This window comes from Ambystoma mexicanum, chromosome 11 (genome assembly GCF_040938575.1).
Source record: "Ambystoma mexicanum isolate Mex_15411 chromosome 11, UKY_AmexF1_1, whole genome shotgun sequence".
Taxonomy (NCBI): domain Eukaryota; kingdom Metazoa; phylum Chordata; class Amphibia; order Caudata; family Ambystomatidae; genus Ambystoma; species Ambystoma mexicanum.
This window is the reverse complement of record NC_090934.1, coordinates 445,531,005-445,545,779: the sequence shown is the minus strand read 5'-3', so window position 1 is coordinate 445,545,779 and position 14,775 is coordinate 445,531,005.

The following is a 14,775-nucleotide window of genomic DNA, read 5'->3' as shown; positions in this document are numbered from 1 at the left end:
ACTGAATCTGTTGGTTGTCTTCATGACCATTAGTCTGGCTTCAGAGCTGCCAGAAGCATGGAAACTACTCTCCTGAACATCCATGAAGACCTGCTCTACAACCTCGACTCTAACACCCCTTCCATTCTTATCCTGCTTGATCTCTCATCTGCCTTTGACACTGTCAATCATGCCATCCTGTTCAACCGTCTGTTACAACCTGGGTATCACTGGTCTGGCTCTGGCGTGGCTGACTTCTTTCCTCTCCGACCAACCCTCCCAAGTCCAACTTGGGTCCTTCCTCTCCGACATCTTTTTCTCTACCTGTGGTGTCCCCCAGGGATCTAACCTCTCTCCCTGGCTGTTCAACCAATAACTGGAACTCCTTGCCCACCGCATCGCCACTCTCTGTCCCAACTTTCAGTGCTATGCGGATGACACCCAGCTAATTTTCAGGCTACCCTCGGCCTCCACCTCCTCCTCTCCTTCCCTCATCTCTGTCTGTCTGCTGCCATCCAGGATTGGTGTGCTGCCAATGACCTCTGCCTTAATGCCAGTAAATCAGAGATTCTACTCATTGGCACACCCACTCCCTCCTTCCCTGCAGCTCTCTGGCCGGCCTCTCTTGGCCCTCCTCCCACTCCCACCCGCAAGGCAAAAAACCTTGGGGTCACCTTCGACTCTGCACGGGCCGAAATACCTTTAACTCTCTCTTCCTAAATACCTTCCTTCTCGAGATCTTCGCTCATCTGCCTCCAACTCCCTCAGGGTCAGTCGCTTCTCCAAGCAACGAGTTGGTGGCAGATCACTCTCTTCGGCAGGGGCCTCTCTCTGGAACAGCCTTCCTGCCTCCCTGAAACTCGAGGAGAACCACCTCCGGTTCCGGAAACACCTCAAAACCTTCCTCTTTGCTTCTGCTTTCTCTCCTCCCCTTCCTTGCTGAACTCCTGCACTGCACTGGTTACCTGGCCACCCTTCTGATCTCTGGCCCAGGTCCTGTCAACTGCTCACCTGCTCTTCCTCCCTGGCAACCTCTGCACTTGGGGACTGTTTTCTATATCCCTTCAGTCCCCTTTCTAGCACTTTGTCCGTACTTCCTTGCACTTGCCTGTTTTTTATGTATTTTATTTAACTTATTTATTCCACTTCCCATGTACTGCACTTGCCCCCTGCCTTTTCCCCTTGCACTCTTCCTTTCCCCCCTTCCCATACACTTGCGTGATCTGAATGACACCTGGCCTAGTAAGATCATTGTCTGTCCTCCCTTTGTCCCCCCGTCCTTGCCTCGTCGTGCCTTGAAACACTTGTGTATAGGCGCGTTATAAATACCATATCATATCATATCATATCTTATCATATCATATCATATCATAATTCAAGCCTCACCTTTTCTAGAGCAATGAATTCAGGACTGAGCGTAGGACCTGTAGGGGTCCCAGTGGGCAAAGGTTGAGGTTTTTTGAGCAAACAGTAGGGCCTACATTCTGAAACACATCTGCCTCATCTAACTCATCCAGATTGGACACATCATCCTCATCATTTTCCACATTTGCTGGAAAAAAGGCATTTCAGACCCATTCTCCAGACTTTGTTTCTCCAACAATCTTTCAATTAATTCTGACTTTTTGCCTTTAACAGAAAGATTCCTTTCCCTATACAGATTTTTTAAATGATCAACAGTGTAACTAAGGAGGGTCTTCTGACTGTAGCTTTCCATATTAGACATGATTAAAATGGCTTTTAGTGGTGTTTAGCCTTGTGGTTAGTTGAGTCAAGGTAATAGCAGCACTCTAAGTGTAATCAATATACTTTATCCTCACCACTGTACACCAGTGTTAGGCAGAATCATATGTAGTACCCTTTGGGAACATCACACACTATTAAGACTACAAGTGTAAGTAGAAATTCACCTTTGCTACAAGCCTGTACTACACAGTAAAGTGGGAGCGATGGCTGAGCAGCCAGACTTATCTCAAGAGTAAAGTGAGCAGTATCAGAAGTTACACAAAGGACAGTAATTACTATGATTCAAACAAACACTGATTCAAGGTTTCTGAGTAAAAGAATATATCTTTATTTACATCATAAACTAGTTTTTTTTGTTTATTTACATTGCATATATCCAACTTGGGCTTTTACAAGAAACAAGATAAAAATACTTGATGTTCTACGCGTATAAGAAAGGAGAACAATTCACTTTTCACAAATTTTCAGTTTTACTTATACTTTTCTGATCCTGTCCATTGCTGCTTTTAATATTTTTACTGTGGCAATTGTCCATCGGTGTTGTCACCCAAAATAAGGCGCCCCCACCAGGCCTCTTCCTCACGCAGGTCGCAGTCCGAAAACATTGGGAGAAGGTATGCCGCTCTAACTTCCCGAATGGCCGGACATTGCATCAAAAGATGGCGCACCGATTCCAACTGGTTTATATCTTTACAAAGTCTACATGTACCAGTTATTAAAGCGGATTTAATAGCTAAAATCTCATGAGTATGCAAAAGGTTTAAGCATGCTCGCATAATGAAACTTCTTAAACCTTTATCTGAGAAGTTTACCACATAAGCCATTTTTTCTTCTCTTTTTCTAGGAGAAGGTGGAAGGTGGGCCAATAGTTTATTGGATGCAGCCTTTTCTGAAGTCTTGATCCAGTCCGCCACGTCCATCTTATTCTTTACTCTCTGGGAATTGTAGATGTGTGTTTCTTCTGTAAATGCTAGACTGTTTAGTTGTTGTCTCCTTTCTTCTATCCACTGGTTTAACTGCTGACAGGTCCCTTTACGGGCTTCCTGAGCTGGTCATCGGTATATCTGTGGGCTATCAGGGGTCAACATCTTTCTGTACAATTGCATTTTGTTGTGGTCTACTATTGCTGCCAACGAGAGGAGGCCTAATTCCCAACGAATTGCACAAATAGTTACTGAGTTTGGGAAACTCAAAAATGTACGCCATAAGTAGCCTGCCAGTTTCGGCCACAAGGCATCCGGGGTTGTTACATTGGCCTCCATTCCATAGACAATTGCCGGAATGACTTTTGTTTGGTAAAATTGAATCGCTGGGAGTAATGAAAATCTCCCAAACCTTTTGTCTAGTACTTTTACTTGCGTTGTCAGGTTTCGAATTTTGACCCAAAGAGCTGCCTGCATTTAGATGTCAGTTTTTGAACAATCGATAATGATCCCCAAATATTTAAATTTGGTCACTGTTTCGATTTTTGTTCTCTCCAGAAACCACAACGATTTAAAATTCTTTTTCCGTGCTTTCTCCAAGGTTAGGATTTTTGTCTTACTTATGTTTATCTCCAAGTTGTTCTGCTTGGTGTATTAAAGTAAAGCATCTAGCTGCCGTTGGATTCCGACTGGAGTCTGTTCCATTAAGATTAAATCGTCGGCGTACAGTAATCGCGATATTGGTATGTCGCTGATCTTTGGAGGGAAACACCGAGTTTCTGTTGTGCAGTCTTTATGTTCGCCTAAAAAGGCGATAAACAGGGTGGGTGCCAAAGGACAGCCCTGTTTGGCACCCTGAATGATGGAATTTCAGCCGATAATTGCCCTTGTCCACTTAAGCATACTCGCATACTTGTGTTAGTGTGGAGGGCCTTTAGGGGTTTCCAAAATCATCAAAGGGCATTTCCAGGTTTTAAGTTTCTCCCAGAGTTTTGCACGGTCTACCCGGTCAAAGGCCTGTGATAAATCCACAAATGCAAGGAACACCCCCGGGGCCCTAGCTCGGACCTTGTTTTTCAGAATACTTAGAAGCAGAACGTTTACTACAGTATTTGTGGCCTTCCGGAACCCTGTTTGAAAAGGATCGGCGCAGGGCGACGTTTTTGCCCATGTCTGAAATCTGACAAGGAGGAGTGAGGTAAAAACCTTTCCGATTATATCCAGTAGCGCTATTGGTCGGTAGTTGTTAGGATATTCTCTATTACCTTTCTTGAAGATAGGTACAACTACCGCCGTCGTCCATGAAGTAGGGATTTTTTTTTTAATCACGGCACTGGACAAAAACCTCTATGATAAAAGGTAACCACAACTCCGGATGTGACTTCGGATCTAAATTAGTCAGCCGGTCCAGGCCCACAGCTCTAGATGGTTTCACATGTTTGACCACTTTCCCAATATCTTCAGAATCTGCCAGATCGATCCAGAGAGCCTGACTTGAGTCGTCGCTGAAAAGCTGCGTGGAAGGTTCAATGGAGGCAAAAAGGGACGAAAAATGGTTAACCCACTTATCCTCCGACACGGAGTTAGCTAATTGTTCGTCTACAGACAAACTTCCAGGTCTAATCGTTTTCCAGAAGTTCTTTGTCTTCTTATTTTTGACAACCCAAAGCATTTGTTCACAGGCTTGCTGGTACAGGGAAAGAGGATGGAACTTTATCCATGACTTATACTTTTTTGATTCGGTCGTCAGTTGTGCTTTTGCTTCCGGAGTGGAGGATTTTTTTAACGCTCTTTTAAGTTTTCTCCAAGTCTTCCTTCGGTCCACCAATAATCTATCGTACCTGTGTTTAGGCAGGGGGCCTTTATTTGATGTTGGTGTTTACTTTTGACAATATTTAAGTAAGAGCAGTTGATAATCCACCAAACGCGACTCACCTTCACCAATGATTGACCTGGATTGGATGATATAATTGTCTTGCAGTTCCAGTATGTTGACAGAAGTAAGTCGCAGACGACTCTGTTCAACACTCTTCAAAGGTTGGAAATAAAATGTAGTAAGCTCTCTGAGACAAAAATATAGTCCAAAGTAGCTGAAGAAGCTCCTATCTCCCAAGTTGGTATTCGGGGAGCAACTTTGCTGATACTAGAAGCGTTGTGGAAGTTTCTTGAGTCCATCGTTCTTATGCAGGCCTTGCCTCTCTCTTCAACCTGCAGACCTGGAACAGTCTGTAAGGACGTCTCATCAGAAGTGGGACATTTAGCGTTTAAGTCCCCGCAAACAACCATTTTCGAAGTCTGATGGACGGTACGAAGATCGTCAATTAGTTTAGTCACTAGTAAACAGAATGCTCCAACTGTTATTCTCTGAGGATTCCAATAGAGAATCACAATAGCAAAGTTCATCTTTGTCAGCTTTTTTGAAGGACTTTCGCTATTGCTCCAAGAAAGGAGGGTCACCAAATGGCTGTATGATTCAGAGATTTTTTTTTCAGTAGTGATCCCAGACCCTGATCTTATTGCCAAAAGCAAACCTGATGAGGGTCTCCCAAACAGGCCTTTGGTTGCTGGAGCAAACGTGATTAACCGTCTAGTGCTGGTTTGTCCATGAGCCATGTCTCCTGGAAACATAAGATATCAAAAGTTCCAAGGTCAAAGCCTCCTGGCAGAGTTAAGTGGAGGTGGCCTCTAGTATTCCAGGAGCCCATCTTCAACAGTGCTGGTGGCTGATTGGCAAGTATACTGTACTGTTCCACCCCGCTCCCTGAGGACATCAACCATGGTTGGTACTTCCTCGTTTGTTTCTGCAAGCCTTTCGGCAGCCAAGACCAAATGCCTCTGAGTGGACCAGACGGTTGATCTTTACTTAATGAAGTCATCGATGAAGACAATATCTTTCTGTCTTGTCTGCTTCGTGTCGGCGTTCTTGGCTTCCTATAGGTAGTACTCGGATTACTGTTTCGGTCTAGAAATAGGGGGGATTTCTCTACGGGACCGGACCTTTTGTATTGTTGTTCAGATCTAACAGAGGATCTAGTAATCATTCTTTGGTCCAGGTCTTGGTTTTCGTTGCGAGAGGATCTATCTCTTTGTTTCATGGCCAGGTGGATATATTTGCCCACTGTGTAGTTTTTATATAGATCCTCTGTGTGAGAAACATAGTGGACCATTCTTTTTTCAGCAGGTCTTTCCTTGGATCATTTGTTTTTTTCCGGTTCTCGATTTTCCAGTTCCGTTAACCTAAAGCCTCTGGTTTGTAGATTGCTGTGAATCTCAGAGTGTAGCGTCTGAATTGCCTTTGATTTAATGTGTAGATACGCTTTTGCTTTGTGATCACAGTGGTACGGTTCAATCAGTGTGAAATCCTCTATTTTCAGCGATCTTGGATTGGTCATTTTTGCAAGAAGGCTAAGCACAGTCCTTCAATTTAGGACAAATTTCTCCCTTGAAGAGTGAATTTGCTCCAATTTAAACGTCAGCTTTTGGCTGGTCGAATCTTTATCAAGGGTTTGCTTTGGCTGTAAATGTTTCGTAGCCTGCAAATCTGTGTGAGAAGCTTTTGAACCAGAAGGCGTGGATTGGGTCGATCTCTGAGTGGAGTTGGTTTCATTTCTATGAATCTTTTTCAAGATTATACCATTTAATGGTGTCACTCGTTCTGGAGTTCCATCTTTAGGCGCTGGTTGCATTCGAGGAGCGCTTACTCTTGGAGATTCCCCATTACTTGATGTCGGTCTTTGGGTCTTCCTATTTAAGGAGCCCTTATGAAGACCTTCAGAATTGTCTTCAATGTCAGAAGTTGAGAGGTGTTTTGGTTCTTTCGGACCCTTTAAGCCATTCAATTTGTCAGATAGTGGAATCCGATCTTGACTGGAATCACTTGTATCCAAATGGACTGTTAGGTTCATAAGATCTTCCCTTGACATAAAATCTTCCACTGTGGTAGGTGAAGTCACCAAATTGACGATCTCCGAATGGAGTTTGAAGAGTTTCTGGATCTGATGTCTGCCGTCAAAGAATAGTTTTGTGTCAAAATTAGCAGTGGACCCCAAGCGTTGGTTTCACCATGGCGGGAGTTGGTCTTCTTGCTGAGGATGTTAATTCCTTCGATTTTAAATTATGAGTCGCAGCAGCTATTTCTTTCTTGTTGGACTTGGTCGATAGGCCAGATGTTATGCCTGGCTTTTGAGAAGTTTCTTCGTCTACCTCTCGATTTTCATTGCATTGGATACCTCTAGAAATCTGTCTAGTTTTAAACAGATTGGGAATAGTAATGTCTGTTGCTGGTAAAGAGTGCATGTTGGGGACTAATGCTGCCGAAGTCACATTCTGCGTTAAAGACTGCTGGTTTTGGGTACTCGCGAGGTCAGATATTTTTTGTTCCAATTGAGATTTGTACTCTGCCAATTTTTGCTCTGTTGCAGTAATATATCCTTCCAGAAAAATGAGCTTTGCATGCATCATTGCAATCAACGTCGTTTGATCTTTTAAGGAATCGTTGATTGCCTTGTAGAGGTTACTGAAACCTGCTAAGGCGATGGTTACTGTTTACATAATTGTCATTAAATCAGGTTTTTTTGATGGGGAATCTCTTACAATTGGAACACCAAGAGAGTTTGACTTAAGGGAAGTTTTAGTGTTAAAGCCCGTCGAGTGCCTTCGTGGTGGAGGACTGGAGATCGTAAAGGAAGAAGAGGGGCCTTTTTCCCCTGAATCTCTTCTCGTTGCCATAAGCTTTGAGTAATCTGTTTTTGCTGTAAATAATGTTGAATGGGATTCATTATTTTCAAATAACGATATGTCTCGAACTTTTGCAGTTTTGCTAGGTAATGGACCCAGCTCATCCATTAGTTCGGGTTCAAAAACCTGTATTGAGACATAATTTTTTGCGTTAGCTCAGACTGCACCTCTGAGTTATCCCGCAAGGCTGGGTCTTTCAGTATCACTCTGCGGTCGAAATAGCTGATCTGTTCTCAGGCCTTGGTTTTTTGCATTGTCCGGAGCTAGTTGGGGCATTTTTCTCATGGGCAACTGGGTGTTGCCATTTGTCACCCTCCCTTCTAAGATGTTTTTTGCGCTGCAAAGTGTACCATCACAAGGTTCAGCAGGGCTTACTTCTGCTGAGGGTGGAACTTGTAAGACCTGAGGCACTGCTTTGAAGGATGTCTGAAGGTCTAGTTTCCACGCTTTTGTTAAAGGGGAATCTTGGACTGCCTCCAACATTTCAGCATCAGACAGTTCTGCTGACAAGTCGAACTTTCTTTTACATTGCTTTTTAAAGAAGTGCTTTAGCGCCGTCGATATCGGAGGTACAGTGAAAGTCTTTACTCTAGCACTTCCAGTCTTCCTTGAGCGTGGAACGCTGACAATATGGGTTTTTTGGCCTTCATCCAATGAGAGACGGCCGCCGCGCTTATTCCCCAAATGAAGTCGTGACAGCTTCTCCTTTCCAGATTTAAGTTGGTTGAAGAGCTTTCTCGGTTTGCGTGTTGATAGGGGGGCTGCCAGATTTTTCATAGAAGAATTCCCCAATTCTGTGTCGTTTTGGGCTGCTTTTCTGTAAGGTGCCCCAAATGCAGTGTTAATCGAAAAATCATCCAAAGATAATTTGTTACAAGGCTCAGAATGGATAATTGTCTGTACTGCAACCGAGGAAACCGAAGAAACCGAGCAGATACAGTTTTGCATATCAGGAGGCTGTAAATTTGGGGGTTTGTCAGCACTCTTCCCCTCTAGTGAAGACCTCAGCACAGTCGTTGATTCTTCGTTACTCGAGATTTCCACGAGGCCCAGCTGGTTTATTGGCCTCGTTTTAATTACTAGATTTTTAGGTTGTCTGGGTCTGTTATTACTATTGTTGTTGGAGCCCAGGATATCACTTGCACTATTGTAAGGGGGTATAGCTGGATCTTCTCCATTTTCATTGTTTCCAACTTGGCCCCTGTCTGTTGAAATGTGTCGATCACGTGATAACTTGTCACATTCTTTGTTGTCACACTCTTGTCTTGTTTGTTGCTCAAGTGACAATGTGGATCGGTCAGCTTGTAATATGCCCGATTTCAGAGAGGGCATACAGTTGCTGGAAGGGCAACCCAAAGCCACCATGCCGCGTTCGGCCACCCCCTCCCGTGCCCCCGCCCACTCCTCACCTGATGTATTAACTCCTCGGTCGGCCACCATTTGCTGGGATTCAGGGTCATCCTGGACCTGCTGCGGCGGCGTCGCTGATGGCAAGCGAAGATGTGAGGGGGCAGCGACAATGGAAGAGATCACAGGTTTCCGGCCCCCGAACGGAGAGCCAGACTGGGGGGGGCCATGGCTCCGCAGGCGCTGCCCCTCCGTGTCCTCTGCACTCGGAGGCGCTCCTTGTGGAGAACTTGAATTCTTCCCGGGAATGAGGCTGGTTTGAAGAAAAGATCTTCGGGGCTGTTTCAGAAGATACTTGTTATGTCCGCATGCGTCTACACGCGTCTTCGTGGTGGTCTGCGGGTCTCAGCTCACACGACTCCCTCGAATCCTGAGATCACCCCAGATCACTTTCTGCCCCACTTTCCGTATCGGCGAGTCAGTCCAGCCACAATAGACACGCCCACAGAAGATGGAAATGAAGAAAAGCTTGCAGGGCCTCAGAGGTTCACGCAGGCACCGCAGATCACTTTCAGCCCCACTTTCCGTTCCGCGGCGGAATGATGTTTTTGTATCGGCGAGTCAGTCCAGCCACAATAGACACGCCCACAGAAGATGGAAATGAAGAAAAGCTTGCAGGGCCTCAGAGGTTCACGCAGGCACCGCAGATCACGTTCTGCCCCACTTTCCGCCTAAAATAGTTCACTAATATAAAGTAGGAGAAAATCACAATCTTGATCCACTACAACAACACCCAATCAATTCTGGACAAGTTAAGCTCAAAATGAAGTGTGAGCAAAATTTCACTCCAGCAATTTAAAAAGGGAGGAAAAGACAAGGTTATTCAAAATCAACATCAACAAGTAATAGACAGGGTACTCTAGAAAAGGCTTACTACAACTAGGTTTCAAGTTAATCGGCCTGGGTCAATGTTAATGGTTCAGAGTCTTTGCAGAGGATCACACAGTTCAGAGTAGTTTGCGGTTAAGACTTTGCCAAGTGTTCAACACGAAGTTGGTCGGAACGAACAACCAAATTCGCACAGTACCTTAAATGAAGAAGAATGCTGTAACTGAGGAGGTTGTTCCTGGCAGTTCCTGCAGGCTCACGGTTCCTGAGACGTCTTTCATGGTGACAAGAAGGAGTAACACTGGAGGGTCCTGCACTGCCTAGGGAAGAAGCCAGCAGCAGAGCAAAGCATTGAATAAAAGGTGAGCTCCTTAAAACCCAAACAGGTTCTGTTTCTCCTGGCTATCCGGTTCACTGCAGCGAGGCACAGCAAATTCGACGAGGAGAGGAAGGCCGCGTTTGGTGTTTGGTTAGCTGATTGTTCCCACCAGGCTCGAGGGAAGAAGATTCCTTGCAGATCTTCACTGTCACTGGAGTTTCGTGCAATTCGGACCTGCAGCAGGGCTTCACCGGGATGTCCAGTAGTTGCAGCAGTTGGCTTCCTTCAGCTCCTCGTTGGTTCTTTTGTTCCATACCACCGCTGCCACCAGTGTTAGGCAGAATCATATGCAGTACCCTTTGGGAACATCACACACAATTAAGACTACAAGTGTAAGTACAAATTCACCTTTGGTACAAGCCTGTACTACACAGTAAGGTGGTAGTGATGGCTGAGCAGCCAGACTTATCTCAAGAGTAAAGTGAGCAGTATCAGAAGTTACAAAAAGGACAGTAATTACTATGGCTCAAACAAACACTGATTCAAGGTTTCTGAGTATAAGAATCTACATTTATTTACACTATCAGTTAGCCCATGAGATACCTTTGGCTGGTCACTTAAGTTTTAAGAAGACCAAGGTAAGGCGCTATTTATATTTCTACTGGCCTAAGTTGGGGTCTGATGTAAATAAGTTCTGTAGGAGTTGTCACACTTGCCAAACCTCTGCAAGAGGGGAGCCAAGAATGTGCACCCTTGGTGCCTCTCCCAGTGGTGGGAGTTCCTATTGAGAGGGTAGGAATCAACATGGTTGGTCCCTTAGACCCTCCCACATCTTCAGGAAACAGGTTTATCCTGGTTGTAGTAGACCATGCTACTAGGTATCCTGAACCTATACCTAGGAGGACGGTTACAGCTCAGGCTGTTGCTAAGGCTCTACTCTGTATTTTTACCAGAGTAGGTTTTCCTAGGGAAGTTATCTCTAACAGGGGATCCATTTTTATGTCCCACTACATGCAGGCCATGTGGAAAAACTGTGAGGTAACATACACGTTCTCAACTGCCTACCATCCTCAGACAAATGGATTGGTAGAGAGGTTTAACCGTACAATGAAGAGCATGATAGGTGTTTTAGAGGAACCCCTTAGAAGAAAGTGGGACCTTCTGCTGCCATGCCTTCTCTTTGCATATAGAGAAGTCCCTCAGGAGGGAGTAGGATGTAGTCCCTTTGAACTTCTCTATGGAAATCCAGTTAGAGGTTCATTGGCCCTAATTAAGGAGGGGTTGGAAAGTGCTCCTTCCCCCAAGCCAGTGAGAGTCACTGACTATGTGATAGGTCTCCGGAGGAGAATGTCACACATGATGGCAGAAGCATCTGATAACGTAAAAGCAGGTTAGGCTCTGGTCAGACAGTGGCATGGTCAGAAGGCCAACATGGTTGAGTTTACTCAAGACCAGCACGTTTTAGTTATGGTACCTATAAGGCATAGGGCCTTACAGGACAAATGGGTAGGACCCTTCAATGTTGTGGGTAAACTTGGAGAGGTTAAATATCTGGTGGACTTAGGCAATCCTAAGGAGGATCCCGGAGTATTTCACACCAACAATTTAAAAGAGTATGTCCAAGACCAGAAGTGGGAGTTTTGCTTCTAGCTTCATTCCAAGAGGAGGAGGAGAATGAACCTCTACCTGACCTATTCAGAGGCCAGCCTTTAAATGAGAAAGTAGAAGGAGTTAATCTCTCTTCTAATTTGACACCTGAACAACAGGAGGAGTGCAAGTTTCTGTTAAATCAATGTTCCCCCCTGTTTTCACTATCACCAGGCTTGACCCCTTGGGGCCAGCATGATATTCACACTGGTGACTGTTTACCTGTCAAAAACAGAGGTTACAGGTTGTCAGATCATGTAAGATCCCACATAAAGGAGGAGGTGAACAAGATGTCTGATCTCGGGGTAATAGAGCCCTCTACCAGTCAATTGTCTAGTCCATTTGTTCTAGTATCAAAGGAAGGATCCAAGGTGTTGAGATTCTGCATGGACTATAGAGCTCTTAATGCAGTCACCAAGACTGATGCTCACTCTTTACCAAGGACAGATGAACTAGTAGATAAACTTGTTTCAGCCAAGTACCTCAGTACATTTGATCTCACTTCAGGCTATTGACAAATAGCACTGACAGACCATGCCAAGGAGAAAACTGCATTCTCCAACCCAGCAGGCCTCTACCAGTTTAAGGTAATGCCTTTTGGACTAAAGAATGCATCTGCTACATTCCAAAGGATAGTTCAGTTCTGAATGGGATGGAGGACTTCTGCATGGCACACTTGGATGGCCCTATTTGGAAAGAACATGTTGACCACTTAGGATATGTTTTGCAGGCTCTTGAGCAGGCTCGTCTGACCATAAAGGCTAGTAAAAGTCAAATTGGTCAGAGTAAAGTGGTCTACCTTGGATATGAGGTAGGAGGAGGTGAAATCAAGCCATTGCCTAACAAAGTACAAGCTGTACAGAACTGGGCCACCCCTACTACTCAAACCCAGAATAGAGCCTTCCTAGGCCTTACCGGTTATTATAGGAACTTCATAGAGATCTATGGGACCATAGCTTCTCCCTTGAATGTGATCTCCTCTCCCGAATTCTCTAAAAAGGTCAGGTGGAATGAGGAGTGCACTCAAGCATTTGAAGGCCTAAAGAAAGCCCTTTGTCAAGCTACAGTCCTAAGAGCTCCTGACTATAACCAAACCTTCATTGTGCATACAGATGCTTCCAATACAGGTATAGGTACAGTCCTTAGTCAACTGGATGAGAAAGGAAGAGAGCACCCCATTTGCTTCATCAGCAGGAAGCTGAAGGAACCAGAAACAAGGTGGGCAACCATTGAGCGTGAATGCTTTGATATAGTGCGGTCATGAAGAAGTTTAGACCATACTTGTATGGATCTACTTTTGTGATTCAAACTGACCACCAACCCTTGAGATGGTAAATGCAAATGAAAGGGGAAAACCCGGAACTACTGAGATGGCCAATCAGCCTGGAGGGGTTTGATTTTACCATTGAACAGAGGTCAGGGTGTCATCACCAAAATGCTGATAGTCTCTCCAGGATGTTTAACCGACTGGAGTAAGGAGATTCATCCAGGAATGGATTAAATCCTCCTGTCCCTTAGTCTGGGGGAGACAACTGTTAGGGAGAATTCTCCAAATTTGCTAATTTCCGTTACCTTTTGAGACCCCCAACAACATTTCTGGATTTCTAGGATTTTGTTTTTTAACTGGGAAGAGTGTGAGCCTTTTTTTCGAACGCTTCCATGTATTTTGTGTGTGTTTTACTTTTGTGTTCTTTGGTAATGGAGTTTTTAAAACAACCTCCATGACATCATCTTTTTCTGTGTGTCACACAGCACCTTCAGTGCAGTAGCACAGGGGTGTCTTTCAGACTCCCCAAGGTTGGAATACCTTTCCTGGGACTGCCTACTGTCTCCCAGGGCATGTAAAGTTAAATTGACTTTACTAGTCTTTTTAAATTTACTGACCCAGCACACCCTATCTTACTATAGAGTGCTGGAGGGGTTGCTTAGCTTCTCCTGAGTCAAAACACTCATTTTAAATGGCTGGTGGCAGTGGTTTATATCAATTACCGTGATTTTTCGCGACCGCTAACAACGGTAGCTCAAAATCAGTGGTAGCCATGTTTTTCAATATGGCGTCCCAGACCTATCTGTTAAAACAGACTCTGGTCCTCTTTTTTTGCCATTTCTTTTAGGAAAAGTCCTTCTTGTGATTGTCTCTGCGCGCCAATCCAGGTTTGGTCCCTTTGTTTGTGCCCTTTGGTGGGCTTCTGTGCTGAAGACCTCCTCGGGTGCCAGATTGTCTGGGGTGGACATATTATGAGGGAGGTGCCCGAAACTCCCTGTGCTTAGTCTCCTACGAGACCTAAATGCACTCTGGTGTGATTGGTCAGCTCTCTGTCTGGCAAGGACAGCCACCCTTCTGTGTTAGTGACAGCCAGGCTGAATGAATGGGGGGACACTGTTTAAAAGCAGGTCTCTGGGACTTGGAAAGCAGAGTCGACCACTGGAACGAAAGAACCAAAGAGGAGAGGAAGGAAGAGGACTGCTGCAACTCCTGGATATCTGGTGGAGCCCTGCTGCAGGTCGAATTGCGTGAAACTCTGACGAAAGAGAAGCCCTTCAAGTTTAACTTCTCACCTTAAGTTTGGTGGGAACAACCAACTCACAAGCCACCTGGACACTGTTCTATTCTGGTTGAATTTTATTCAGAGTGCTGTTGAAAATCAGATAGCCAGAGGGAAGGAAGCCTGGGGGACTTTAAGGCACTCACACTTTAAACCAACGTCTTGCTGCAACTTTTGGCCTCTTCCCTGGGCAGTGCAGGAACCTCCCAATGTCCTTGCTCTTGTTCCCACGACTGAAGCTCAGGAACAGCGAGATCTTCTCGAACTGCCAGGAACAACTGCCTCAGCTACAGCTTTCTTCATTTAAAACGTACTGTACAAACATGGTCTGGAAATCTTTTCGGGCATCGAGAAAGTGCGTGAAACTTTCCTCAACTACGAAGGTTTGTCCTTCTCTAAACATTCATCAAACTTTTCACCTAGCCAAATCCTTTAATAATCTGTGGTATAGACTTAACTGTTACATACCAGAACTGTGCTATCATATACAAGAGACTCTGAACCATTGACTTTGGCCCAGGCCTATTGAGAACAATTGCTGATTGTATTTAACGGAAACCCTTTGCCCTGCCTATGATTGTATTTGGGCTGTCTATTATTATAACCTTGTCTTTTCTTTCCCCTTCTAGGTATCTAAAGTGCT